Raw genomic sequence first — 14614 nt, forward strand, 5'->3', positions numbered from 1 at the left:
GACATCCTTGGGGCCCCTTAATGACCCTGTGTTTGTAGCATGTCACCATGTCACTGGTATGACCAAGACTAATGCCCTAGAAAAGCTATTTCTGTGCATCACCTGTCACCAGCTCATTCCAAGTCGTGGATTCTCAATTTTCTTTATGACACCTTGACCACTTGGCCATGAAGGATATTGTGTTTTGTGGGTTGAGTTCTGCACAAGCTCCTGACCAAACATTGAGTGGGGGGTGCTGATATCCAGCCCTTGCTTCACTGGCTAAACCATGTGCCTGGCACGGGGCTGCATCCACTTGGAGAGAGGGTGGCTTTTTCTAATTTGCACAGAGGTGCTGCTTAGATTAATGAAGTCCTGGCAATATTGTATTGTAGAGCTATGGGCTTATTTGTTTATGGTCTGTGTCCCATAGGTAGAATATTGACTCCTTGAGGACAAGGACTGTGCTGGAAATATACCATTTGCCTCTCCAGAACCACTTGCCACCCTTCTCCTCCCTGCTCTGTGCCCCAGGAGAATGACAACTTAATGACCTCCCTTGGTCTCCAGCCTCCAGTTGGATTCAGCCAATAGAAAGCACTGCTAGGAGATCAAAGGTGATATGGTTTGGCTGTGTCCCCACCCACATCTCATCTTGAATTGTAGCTCCCGTAATTCCCATATGTGGTGGGAGAGACTTGATGGAAGATAATTGAATCATGGGGGCAGTTTCCCCCATACTGTTCTTGTGGTAGTGAATAAATCTCACGAGATCTGATGGTTTTATAAAGGGTTTCCCCTTTCACTTGGCTCACATTCTCTCTTGCCTGCTGCCACGTGAGATGTGCCTTTTGCCTTCCACCATGATTGTGAGGCCCAGCCATGTGGAACTATGAGTCCATTAAACCTCTTTTTTAAAAAAATAAATTACCTAGTTTCAGGTATGTCTTTATCAATAGCCTGAAAACAGACTAATACAAAAGGGCAGGGGGATAGAAAGGTTGGAGTCTCTGTTCCCAGTCTCATTTTTGCTACATGGACTTGGTTGTTTGTGATTCTCTGGTCCTGGCTCCTGTCACACAGCCTCTCCCTACCACTAACCTCTTCACTGCCAGTTGCTGCTCCCCCTCTGTGCCCCTTCAGGGTGGTAACAGCTCCCTGCTGTTGCTAGCCCCAGGGGACTGCACCATCCCTTGTAGGGGGATCTATGCAAACAGTCTGTGCAAATAGTCCCTTTATTCAACTCCTCCTCCAATTCCCAATTTGAGTACACCATCTCTTTCCTACTCAGAGCCCAGTTAAGATATAGAGACGTTGCTTGGTTCATTGCTGTGTCCCCAGCTCCTAGAAGAATGTCCAGCACAGAGCAACCACTAACCATTCAACCATTTATTTGTTGAATGAATAAATTATGATCCCTGAAGGTGGCAAGCCTTGGTTTTTTGCTGTTTTGTTAAGGACTCACTGGCATCCTCTTTATTCAGCCTTGCAGCTCGGCTGTTGGAAATCAGTCATGAAGACCATTCCTCCCACCTCATCTGTCCATGTTCAGCAGTCCTCAAACCTCTCTGTTCTCATTTATTTCAGACAACAATTAGACCCTATTGGAAAAATTTTTCTTCTGCTCTTGCCCTGGGTAGGTTGCAGGGGTGGAGGGAAAAATAAGTGATACCCTTAGAGAAGCATCCTTTTTGATTTCTGAAAACCACTATTTTTCCTGCCATTCTTCTTTTCTTTACACCCATTTGTCAGACTCAGTCTCCTAAATTAGTGCTAGAGGGTGCTTGCTGACCAGGGTAATTCCACTCTAAAAAAAAAAAAAAACGAACCAGTAACAGTGAGCTGTTTAGTCTGGGGAGCCACGGTGCGGTCGCCCTAAAGGTGCACATCTTTAGGGGTAGCCGTCTGAGGGCTGCTGGGCATAATGACCAGGTGGCAGCATTCTAGTCCTGGAAAATGTGTAGTATTTTCTCTCCAGGGTTTTGCAGAAATGACGCTGTCAGAGAAAACAATGATCTAATGGCCACATGACAGGAGCCTTGAGACTAATGGTACCCAACTCAGAAAAATGTAGGAGACAACCGGAAGGCAATTACGAAACAGTCCGTGCCTACAACTCAGTCATTACCAACCAAGCATTGCGAGGAAGCCTCTCTCCTTTGGAAGGTCAAATTCTTATGGTTCCAAGTGGTTGGGAGCAGAGCCGGTGCTGGAAAACACAGAGTGGATATTTCTATGGAGAATTCTCCAGAATCGTGTACATCACACAGAGCACTCCATCCTCCTCCCCTCTTCCCCCTCAACTCTCTCTCTCTCTCTCCCTCCCTCCCCGTCTCTCTCTCTCTCTCTCACACACACACACACTCCAATTTAAATGTTTCAGCTCTTCCACTTTCCAAACCCAGTCCTCACAAAGCTTTGTTTACGCAGGCTAGGCAAAGTGACATTGCCTACTTGACAAGTAGCTTTTGATTAAAAACACTGAACTCTGCCCGAGTAATTGTGCCACACACATGAAAATCATTTGAGGATCTGAAGAGAAGTTCCTCTTTGCCCCCAGGAAACCTGAAATATTGTGTTTTTCTAAACAACAACAACAACAAACCTCTGTCTTGCAGAGGTTTTGAACAAAACTTACATCTGTGCATTCTAGTATTTGGTAGATTTTTCTATAATAAGCATGTGGGCTATTTTCCAAACATTATCTTTTTATGACAAAGCCCTAAATTCACTCATTTGTGTTGCTAAAAGGACAAATGCCATACATAAAAAAGCACAAGTTTCTCTTAACTCTCACCCCCTGCCCATCTCCCAGCTCCAGAGGTAAATGCTTTTATGTATATGATGTGATTCCTGCCACCCCCTTTTTCTATAGGTATGAATGTGTAGATATATATGAATCTTACACATTTTAAGGATTATTTTGTTTTTCATAAATGGGATTATACCGTATGTATTTATTTCACAACTTCTTAAAACTTAAATGTCTTAGCGATCTTGGAGATGTTGGGATCAGCACATAAAAATTTACCTAATTGCTTTTAACGGCTGCCTCAAATTCCAGTGTTACTGAATCACAGTTTATTTCCCTAGGTCCCCTCTGATGCACATTTCAGGTTACTCTTAATGTCTCATGATTACATGCAATGCTATAATAAAATACTTGTACATTGCCTATTTGGACATATAAGCCCCTATTTCTATATGGGAGAGATAATTATATCAGTTAAGATACTTTTGGCTGCAAATAAAAGAAGATAACCAGTGGCTAAGCAATAAGGGTTTTATTTTCTCATGTTAAGGTGAACTCTGAAGGTTAGAGCAGCACAAAGACGGTTAATTCAGTGGCTCCATGTCATCATCCTGGAGCCAGACACTTTCTTTCCATCTTTCTGGTGTGCTTCTCTCAGAGAGTTGGGAATGCCTCCCCCAGGGATCACATGATGGCTGGAGATGTTCTAGGTGACATGTGCAGACATGCCTCTTCAGCAGTCCTTGGATCCCCTTGGGGAGGATTAAGCTGCAAACTCACACATACACCTGCCACTGGCAAGAGGAATGAGATGACCATGACTGTCATGGACCAATTGTGATTCCTTCTCTTGTTCTTGGAAGAAGAAACTGAGAGGAAACAGATTTTATTAATCAAATAAACCTCCAGAAAATTTGTACCAAATCACAGCCTCCTTGAATATCCAAGCACCAGTTACTTCACATCTTCATCCACCCTTTAATAAGGCGTTTAAGTTTCTGCCAGTGTGATGGGCAAAGAGGACATGTTGTTTTCTTGTACTTACCTGATATTCATTGTTTATTTATATTTTCTCTTTGGAGAATTACCTTATTTGTATTATTTGCCCTATTTTCTACTGGGTAGTTTGCTGCCTTTTCATTGATTTGCAAAGTTTCTACATGTACATCTTGGAAACACATATAATCAAGACATTTTAAAAGGTTCTTAAGAATAAACACTTAGATTATGTATCTTTTTTCTTACTTTGATTCTCAAGTGCTTCTATAACCGTTTGGGGAGCAGAAGAAAATCCATTTCATGGAATAGGTTATGGTGACATGCTTTCTAAATGGCGTGCTTCAGAACAAAAGTTCCTAGACAGATGTTAAAATGCAATTGGAAAACACTGCATAAAATTTCCTACTTTTAGAGTGTCACCATGTAAAAACAGCATAGGGATCAGCTCTGTTTTGATCATGACCACTACCTTTCTTGTGACCTCATACCATCATTTGCCCTCTCTGAGACTTATTTCACTCATTGTAAAATAGTCCCCCGTCTTGGCTCTTCCCATGCTCATGCACAATCATGGCTTCCCACAGTAGCACCTGTGGCTCTCTGTCTGTGGTCTGGGGCAGTTCAGAAGGGACAAGAAGGCAATGCCTTAAGGAGCATCCCTCTACCAATGGCAGACAAATGATAACAGATAAGTACCTCAGTTGCCTCGCCTTCAGATGCAACAACTCTGAGACATCTTCCATATCAACAGTCAACAAACTACAGTTCACCAGCCAAATCTGGCCCACCACTTGTTTTTATAAATAAAGTTATACTGGAACACAGCCACGCCCATTTCTTTACATATGGCCTACAGTTGCCTTCATACTACAAGGGCAGAGTTGTACAAGAGACTGTATACGCCCAAAAGCCTAGTATTTATGGTGTGGCCCTTTCTAGACAAGTTTGCTGACTCCAACTCTATATCATTCCCCTGTGGTGCCAGCAGGGTGGAGCCCCAAGTTGCCCACAGTGGTCACTGCTTGCTCATTAACACACTTTCCTCTCCTTGTCCCACTCTCCTATGGAGGTTTCCCAGTATCACCTCCCAACTCTACACTACATGTGCTCACAAAGCTGTAACATACTAGACAGGCTTAGAAAAAAAGCAAGTAGAGTGGGAAACGGCAGGGGATTGTAGATCATGGTGAGTCTTAGCCCCTGAGCCCCAGACCCAAGGCATCTTTAGGGTTAGCCCCCCTACCCACCTCCCATCACTTCCACAAATCACCACCAACACACACGCATGCACACACACACACATACACAGAGCAAGCTTGCCATTCATTTGGGTAGTGGCTTTGCACACATTACCATTAGTGGCTGATGAATTGAAAACTAAATGGAAAATGCAAATGGAAGACAAAGATGACTTTCTCTTCTCTGCATCAAGGAAAACACCCTGACTCCTGGTCGGTGTGTGGCCACATGAAAGAAGTAGACTTTCTCCAGAGGGAAATATGTCTGTTTAGTCTGTAATGATGCATATTTTCATATATAAAATAAATAGGTCATCAAATATCTCTCCTAAAGGGGGAAAGGCTCCTAACATCTCACTAATACATGTAATGCTACCATAATGCCATTCTCAAATCATAAAGGACAAGGCTTCAATATACCTCGCATCTTCCCGCCTCCAGGCATTTGCACAAGCTATTCCTGCTGCCCAGAACATTCCCTTAATAAACACACTTTTGTCCTTCTTTGGGTCTGTTTAGATACCACTTCCCCAAAGACACCTTCCCTAATCCTCCCTGCAGGTGCTCCCTGTCAGTAAGCAGATCAGGGCCCTATAACACTGTGTTTGTTGTGCTTACTAAATTTATCTATCCTGCTACTTACTGTAATAACTAAATAAATGTTTGTTTAATGTCTTTCTCTCCCACCATTCTACACATCACGTCTCTCCTGTTTACAGTCATAGCCCCAGTGCCTGACATTTAGTGGATAATCAATATATTTTTTAAATAGATGAATCGGTGAATGGGTGAATGAATGAATGAATGAATGAATGAATGGACAAATGAATGAATGTGGATGGACCCCTCAGAGAATCCAGTGGCCATTCTTTCAGTATAATGATGCCAAGATGAGTTCTTTGATGACCGAAAGAAGCTCTCTGCTTCTCAAATTCTAATCTGCAAGAGGAATCACTTGGAGATCCTTGTGGAAATGCAGATTTGAATTCAGCAGCTCAGAGTAGGGCTGAGACTTGCTTTTCTGACAAGCCCCCGGGTGACACAGATGCTTCTAGTTCCCAAGCCACACTTTGAGTAGCAAGGAGTTAGATGATCTTAAGCAAGAACAGTGGCAGGTGCATTTATTTTTAAAGAGCTCATTCCTTTTGCCCTCATTGACATTTAGTTTTACAAAAGTTCTAAAAAGCAGCAGTGCTTCCAGGCGGGGCAGCCATGCCACTTGGCTTAATTTCCTGCTGTTTAACCTCAGGCCAACTAGTCAGACCTCAATACACATTCAGGATTTTGTGTGATGCCATTTCTCATTTTGGATTAGGTCTTAACCACGTTCCTCAATGAAGCACCCAGTTCTGCCTGACTTTACTTTTTATAAAATGTGAGGGGAGGATTTGAGGATGCTGAGATGAACCAAATTCAAGAAGCATCAGAAAATGGACTGTTACCCACATGTCTCTGTGGCTATTCTGAGCTCCTCTAAGCCACAGTAGCACCAGCAGCACCTACTGTCACCATTCATGCCAGTGTGACTTCTTTTTCCAAGTATGTGGCTATGTGTATGTGTGTGTGTATCTTTTCTTAAAATGACATCCATGTCTGGGTGCTTTCAGGACTTATAGAGGACATTCTGAGCTGCAGATCCTGAGGACTTCAACAATAACCATCAAATTGCTGAAATACCAGACAATGCCTTAATATCTTAGGCATGGATATAATGTTAGAACTTGGGCTCTAGCCTCAGACTGATCTGGATTGGAGAGTCACCACTCATACCTCATAGCCATGTGCCTTTGGGCAAGTTACTTGGCCCTCTTGGGCCTCAGTTTCTGCCTCTGCACAATAATAACCTCTACTGGAAAGGGCTGTTGTGAATGTCAAACAGAAAATTGCATGTAATGTGGATGCTGCAGAGTAATGTGCATGTCATGTGATGCTGCGGCATCTGGCACCTAGCAAATAAGAGCTATCGTTAGCGCTGTTATTACTGTTGTTGTTGGTACCCCTAGAGAAAGCTAAAAGAATTTTGTTGTGTAGGTTGACAGGGCTTTTCTGTATTAGGATTAGCGAAGGTCCAGTATCTTTTTCTTCCTTCTGAGCCCTGCAAAAATGCTTGGTCTGAAGTGGCCACCTTCTGGAAGCTTTCTGCAGTGGGGTCCCGCAGCATACCAGTGAGTTGTGTGGCATGTCTGAGTGCTCGAGACAGCTGTGCATTCTACTGCTTTGCTTCACTGTGAAATTCGGCGTGCAATATTGCAGAGGTCAGGGGCCAAAACCCAGGACAGGGCTCTGGAAGTATTCAGCAATCTGTGATTACAAGACCAGCTAACTCAGGCCCCCTCAATCATAAGTAACATAAACCCTTTCAGAGATCAAGAGAGGGGGATTTATTCTAGAGAAAGGGGTGTCCTGTGGAGTTCAGATGTAGGAGATGCTGTGAGACCTCCCAGTGCAGTGGTCCCAAGACCTAGGATATCACTGGTCTAGGATATCCATCACTTCACCTTCCCCCAATCCACCCACTGCAGCCCAGCAGACATGGAAGAAGGCAGCTACTCACAGAGACCCTGTTTCTCTAAGAACTGCCTCCTGTTGGACTGTGACAGCTTTGAACTAAGTGACACAGCTCCACTCTCTTCACCTCTGCTGTGAGGAGAAGTGGACACTTAACCCAAGCTAGGCCAATAAGGTTCTTCCTGAGAGTTTGGAATTATGGCTGAATTAGTCCTGGCTGGTTTTCTCATCTGTAAAATGGTGATAATAATAGTAACATTTGCCTAGTAGAGTTGTGGTGGAGATCAAATGAGAGATGCCATGCCAAGTTCTTACCCAACACAGGGTGCATAATAAGCACTCAATAAAATGACTGTTAGGATCATTGTTATCCCCACTACCAAACACCATAGCATAAGGCCTAGCACAAAGTGGTGCTCAATAAATACTTACGGGATGAATCAATCAATCAATCAGGGAATGCCATAGGCTGCAATCAGCCATGCTAGTTGATGCTCAACCATAGCAATGCATGAACCACATGTTTGTACAAAACCTCTCTCTGGAGAACAGAGGACTTTGCCTCCTAAATGAAACCAGGTTGAACATCCTGACCCTGGGTCTCGTGTTTGTGAGGTGCAAGTGCTATATAACAGTTTTGTGGCCAGGTGCTGTGGCTTACGCCTGTAATCCCAGCACTTTGAGAAGCCAAAGCAGGAGGACTGCTTGAAACAAGGAGTTTGAGACCACCCTGGGCAACATGGCAAGAATCCATCACTACAAAAATACAAAAACTTAAAAATATCAGACAGTCATGGTGGCACACGCCTATGGTTCCAGTCACTTAGGAGGCTGAGGTGAGAGAATCACTTGAGCCCATGAGGTTGAGGCTGCAGTGAGATGTAATTGCACCACTGCACTCCAGCCTGGGTGACAGAGCAAGATCCTGTCACAAAAAAGAAAGAATTCTGAGGGTTGCCAGGTACTCACCATACATTGTCTAATTAGACAAACTCAATCATGTGTTTTTGTTAAAATGAGATTCGGGCCATTTCAAAGATTTCATCGTGCAGAAAATATGGTTTAAGTTTTCCTTGGAAAGGGAGGAGGGGGAAAATGCATTTCACAATAGCATCCAAGAGTTCCAAAGCATATTTCTGATTTTATACTTCCTGCAGTCATTCTCTCTTTCACAAATGATTCCTTGTTTTGCTTTCGCTGCTCCTGAATAGTATTTATTTTTTCTGCATCTCCACCTACGCCCTAGGCTCAAAGATGCACATCCTGGAGATTTGTACCTGCATTAAACAGGGAGCATGTTTATATTTTTAAAATGTAGCTGCAGTAAACAACTTTTGAAATGTACATGGAATAAATGCAGACAAACACGCTTAATCAACTCGCCCTTGGAGAGCAAGACACAGGGAAAGCTTTGCAAATGAAATTTTCTCCCACTGGTTTAGAAAAGAGCCTTCAAAGTGGCAACTCGTGCCCACACCTGGATAGGCTTCAAGAGGAAAGAAATATCAGTCTGGAGCTTCCTGCTTTTGTGTGACATTTTCAGTGAGGGGATAGAGCAAGGAAATGAGGATTCATTTAATAAATGACACAAGGTCAGATGACCTCTTCTGGTGCAACAGGGCTACAATGAAGCCATCAGACTTTAACCAGCACCTTCAGGAAGTGAGCACTTACACACGCCATCTTTGGTGTTGTAAAACAGTGTTTAACAGCCCTGATCATCTTAAGCTTAAGCATTTTAGAGTCTCAAGATGCTGGAACTATGACAGGCCCTTAATAGGCCCCCAGAAAATATTTGTGGAACTAATAATCATCATGCTAGATAAAAAATGACAGATTCCATTTACCAATAGCTTGCTACATGCCAGGCATCCTGTGTTCACTAAGTTTAATTGTTACAACTGTACCGCAAAGCAAGTATTGTTATAAGCACCTTCACCATGGTAGAAATGAGAACACAGAGGCTCAGAGAAGATAAAGGACTTGTCCAAGGTCACTCCACTGGGAAGCAGAAGCTTGAGGATTTGAAACCTATGTCTGTCTGATACTAAAATCTGCATTATTGTCTCTTGTCTCCCCAACGTCTCTCCTTTTTCTTCTTAAAAGCATTTTCCCTAGTTCCTTCTACCTGTTACAAAGGAAACGGGGGGTAATTTCATGCTTCAAGGGATCTACATGCTTAGCGTCCACCCACCATGTGGTAGTCCAGGCAGGGACATACTCCGCGCCTCTGGCAAAGCCCAAGGAGACCTCTCACTGCCCCCCAGGCATCCCCTAAAAGCACAGTTGCACTTTCTAGTTACTACCAGAATGAACACCCCCGTGAATGCACAGAAAACAGTAATTCTCATGGGTGACTGAGGCATGGCATGCACGACCATATGGGCGACTGGTCTCCCCAAGACTGAATGGGAAAATTGAATATCTTTGTCCTTCATGTCCTTTTTGTCCTTGCCACCTTCCAGCTGTTGCATCTCCTGTTAAATAATGTCATTTTCCTCCAACTTTCATTTAGTCAAGCGACAAATACTCATTGATCCCTTACAAGGTCAACTCTGATCTCAGGATCAGACCCCTACCTGAATAGGGGCAGATGCATAAAACAAGTAACTTTAGTGCATGAGCTCAGTGTTCCAAGAAGAGAGACTTGATCAATATGCTCTGGAAACACAGAGAAGCATGACTAACTCAGCCAGTGGAGGGAGAACTGAAGAAGGGGGTGCTTATGAAGGCTTCATAATGGTGATGATACTTAAGTTGGATCTTGAAGGATGAGTAGTTTTCCAAGTAAGAGAAGAAAGAAACAGCATTACCTACAGAAGGTATAATGGGTTTCCAGGAGTTCCGCGTGTTTCAGAAGAATTCAGAGTGGCTGCAGAAAAGAGTGTATCTGGGCAGAGATGCAACCAACAGATGCAAAGTCATGAATGACTCTATAGAACACCCTGAAGAATTGAGGCTTTCCTTTGTGATCCATGGAAGCCACTGAAGGGTCTTGAGCAAGAACATGTGTACTAGTGCATTCTTGCACCACTATAAAGAAATACCTGAGACTGGGTAATTTACAAAGAAAGGAGGTTTACCTGGCTCACAGTTCCACAGGCTGTACAGAAAGCATGATGCTGGCTTCTGTGGAGGCCTCAGGAAACTTATAACCATGGCAGAAGGCAAAGGGGAACCAGGCCTGTCTTACCAAAGGGGGAAGAGAGAGAAAGAGGGGAAGTGCCACACACTCTTAAAAGACCAGATCTTGCAGTAACTGTCACGAGAACGGCACCAAAGGGGAAATCCACCCTCGTGAATCAATCACCTCCCACTAGGACCCACCAACATTGAGGATTACAATTTGACATGAAATTTGGGCAGGGACAAAGACCCAAACCATATCAGCACGGTAATGAGTTTCACTCTACAGAAAGATGGTACATTAGTTTTTAGGGCTGCCATAACCAATGATCACAAATGGGTGGCTCAAAACAACAGGCATTTATTCTCTCCCAGCTCAGGAGGTGAGAAGTCCAAAACCAAGATGTCAGTAGGGTTAGTTCCTTCTGGAAGCTCTCATGTTCCATGCCTCTCTCCCAGCTTCTGGTGGCTCCTGCAATCCTTGGTGTTTGTTGGCTTGTAGCCTCACCACTCCAGTCTCCACTTCCATCTTCACATGGCATTCTCCTCCATCATGCATCCTTTTCATTTTTTTTTTTAGACGGAGTCTCGCTCTGTTGCCCAGGCTGAAGTGCAGTGGCTCGATCTCAGCTCACTGCAACCTCTGCCTCCCGGGTTCAAGCGATTCCTCTGCCTCCCCCAAGTAGCTAGGATTCCTCTGCCTCTCCCAAGTAGCTGGGATTACAGGCGCCCACCACCTCACCTGGCTAATTTTTGTATTTTTAGTAGAGACTGAGTCTCACCATGTTGGCCAGGCTGGTATCGAACTCCTGACCTCAAGTGATTCCCCCGCCTCAGCCTCCTAAAATGCTGGGACTACAAGCGTGAGCCACCACACCTGGCCTTATCCTCTCCTTTTCTTATAAAGACACCAGCCATTGGACTTAGGGCCTAAGTTAGTATGACTTTATCTTGACTAATTACATCTGCAAAGGTAACATATAAGGTCCCATTCTGGGTGGATGTGAGTTTCAGGAGGACACCATTCCACCCACTCCAGATTGTATAGAGGTGAGAGTGGCAGTGGGAACCTAGGAGACCAGCCAGAAAGCCAGCCCCACAGAGAGGGAATGGGTCATGGACGCAGAAGTGGAACAGGGACCCACTATCACACCAAGGGCTTTGGTGTGGGCCCTTTTCCAGAAAGGAGGTCATAATGACACAGTGAGTGCCATAGGAAAAAACCTCAAAGATCAAATTGGGCCAGATACAGGAGCTGATGCCTGTAATCCCAGCACTTTGAGAGGCCAAGGCAGGAGGATCACTTGAGGCCAAGAGTTCAAGACCAGCCTATACAACATAGCAAGACCCAGTCTCTACAAAAAAATTTAAATAATTAGTCAGGTGTCTGGTGTCTGCCTGTGGTCCTAGCTACTCAAGATGCTGAGGGGGTAGAATCACTTGAGGCCAGGAGCTCCAGGCTGCAGTAAGCTGTGATAATACTGTGTCCAGAATTGGTGGATTCTTGCTCTCACTGACTTCAGGAATGAAGCCGCGGACCCTCGCAGTGAGTGTTACAGTTCTTAAAGATGGTGTGTCCGGAGTTTGTTCCTTCAGATGTTCAGATGTGTCCAGAGTTTCCTCCTTCTAGTAGGTCCGTGGTCTTGCTGGCTTCAGCAGTGAAGCTGCAGACCTTCACAGCGAGTGTTACAGCTCTTAAAGGCAGCACGTCTGGAGTAGTTCATTCCTCCCTGTGGGTTCACGCTCTTGCTGGCTTCAGGAGTGAAGCTGCAGACCTTCATGGTGTTACAGCTCATAAAGGTGGAGCAAACCCAAAGAGTGAGCAGCAGCAAGATTTATTGCCAAGAGGAAAAGAACAAAGATTCCCTCATGCGAAAACCGACCTGAACGGACTGCCTCTACTGGCTCCCGCAGCCTGCTTTTATACCCTTATCTGGCCCCACCCACACCCTGCTGATTGGCCCATTTCACAGAGAGCTGATTGGTCCGTTTTACAGAGAGCTGATTGGTCCATTTTGATAGAGTGCTGATTGGTGCGTTTACAATCCCTGAGCTAGACACAGAGTGCTGATTGGTGCATTTGCAATCCTCTAGCTAGACATAAAAGTTCTCCAAGTCTTCACCAGATTAGCTAGATACAGAGTGCTGATTGGTGCATCCATGAACCCCAAGCTAGACACAGAGTGCTGATTGTTGCATATACAATCTTCCAGCTAGACATAAAAGTTCTCCAAGTCCCCACTCAACTCAGGAGCCCAGCTGGCTTCGCCTGGTGGATCCCGCGAGTGGGGCAGGGGTGGAGCTGCTGCCAGTCCCACCCCGCCGCCTGCACTCCTCAGCCCTTGGGCTGTCAATGGGACCGGGCACCACGGAGCAGGGGGCGGCGCCGGTCAGGGAGGCTGGGGCGGGGGGCGGGGGGCGGGGGGCAGGGTGGGGAAGGAAGGGGGAGGGGGGTGGCGGGGAGGGGAGGTGGGGGAAGGGGACGTGGGGGGCGGAGGTCAGAAAGTGGGGCAGGGAGGAAGGGGGCAGGGCGGGGAGGAAGGAAGGGGGCAGCGTTGGGGGGTGGGAGGAAGGGGGCGGCGGGGGGGTGTGGGAGGAAGCGGATTGGGAGGAAGGGGGGGAGGAAGGGGGTGGTGGGGGGGGTGAGGAAGTCGGGGGCTCGGGCATGGCAGGCTGCAGGTCCGAGACCTGCCCTGCGGGGAAGTGGCTGAGGCCTGGCGAGAATTTGAGTGCGGTGCGGGCAGGCCAGCAGTGCTGGGGGACCCGTTGCACCCTCTGCAGCTCCTGGCTCGGATGCTAAGCCTATCACTGCCAGGCACCGGCACCAGCCAGCCGCTCCTAGTGCATGGCCCTCCGAGCTCGTGCCCACCCGGAACTCGTGCTGGCCCACAAGCACCGCACGCAGCCTCGGTTCCCACCCGCACCTCTCCCTTCACGCCTCCCCGCAAGCAGAGGGAGCCAGCTCTGGCCTCAGCCAGCCCTGAGAGGGGCTCCAACAGTGCAGCTCAGGCTGAAGGGCTCCTCAAGCGAGGCCAGAGTGGGCACCAAGGCTGAGGAGGCACCGAGAGCGAGGGCTGCTAGCATGTTGTCACCTCTCAGCACCACTGCCCTCTATCCTGGGCAGCAGAGCAAGACTCCATTCCTTTAAAAAAATCAAATTGTTCACTTTTCACTGATAAAAGTGGTCATGGACACTATTAAGTGGTGAAACTAGCATTTTACAATTAGATAATCTGTCTTGAGGATCCCTTTATAGTCTTAAGATTGTTTAATGCATACTGACTCTTTGTAGTAAGGTTTAGTTTAGGCCTTCAAGAGCTAAGGCGTTTATTGGCAGAGCCTGGAATTGTCTTAATAGACAACATTTATTAAGCACACACTAAATGCCAGGTACTATGCGAGGTACCTAGAATTTATTAGCTGTAATTCTCATATCTCTGAAAAAAAAAAGGCAATATTATGAATGTCTCCTTTTTATAGATGAGGAAATTGATGCATGGGGAGGTTCTAACTTGCCCAGAGTCACACAGTGATGACACTGACCTGCAATTTAGGGCCATGCAATGCCAAAGGAAGTTTTTCAAACAAACAAAAACTATGGAGAAAAAAATATATAGGATGAAGGGCAGTGGGGTATGAATATTTCATCAATTCAAGAGGCCCCAATTTATCTTGACCCCAAGGAAGAAGTCTTTGTGTCCCTAGCTTAGGATAAAGAACCAGCTCTGGAAGCCTGGATGACAAACTGGGGTCACTCTCTTAGTTCATGGGGTGCTCAAAAGGAGATGCACCCAGGACCCAGATGGGCATTCTCCTGTTGAAAGAGGGACCTGGGATCCAACTTAATTAATCATCATCTCACTGCCAACATTTCCTTTGCCCTCCCATCTGTTCTTTTCTCCAGGGATTAAGGGACCTTTACAGTTCCAGCTCATTCAGAATAAAGTTCCTTCAAATGAGTGGCCAATTTCTTTTTTTCTTTGAGCCTGACATGCGGGCCAGCTGTTGACTT

The 14614-nt window shown here is 45.7% G+C and overlaps 1 protein-coding gene and 1 long non-coding RNA gene across 5 annotated transcripts in view; one reads left to right on the plus strand and one right to left on the minus strand.

The window, feature by feature from the left end:
• CCDC60 (coiled-coil domain containing 60) overlaps nt 1–14614 on the plus strand; it is a 202602-nt gene that overhangs the window by 47254 nt on the left and 140734 nt on the right. The gene's annotated exons all lie outside the window — the stretch shown is intronic.
• The window catches only part of LOC134737627 (uncharacterized), a 278740-nt gene continuing 267370 nt past the window's right edge, over nt 3245–14614 (minus strand). The window contains exon 4 of the long non-coding RNA XR_010122715.1: nt 3245–3586. This is a non-coding gene — a long non-coding RNA (uncharacterized LOC134737627). The remainder of the gene's footprint in view (nt 3587–14614) is intronic.

Source organism: Pongo pygmaeus, chromosome 10 (genome assembly GCF_028885625.2).
Source record: "Pongo pygmaeus isolate AG05252 chromosome 10, NHGRI_mPonPyg2-v2.0_pri, whole genome shotgun sequence".
Lineage (NCBI taxonomy): Eukaryota > Metazoa > Chordata > Mammalia > Primates > Hominidae > Pongo > Pongo pygmaeus.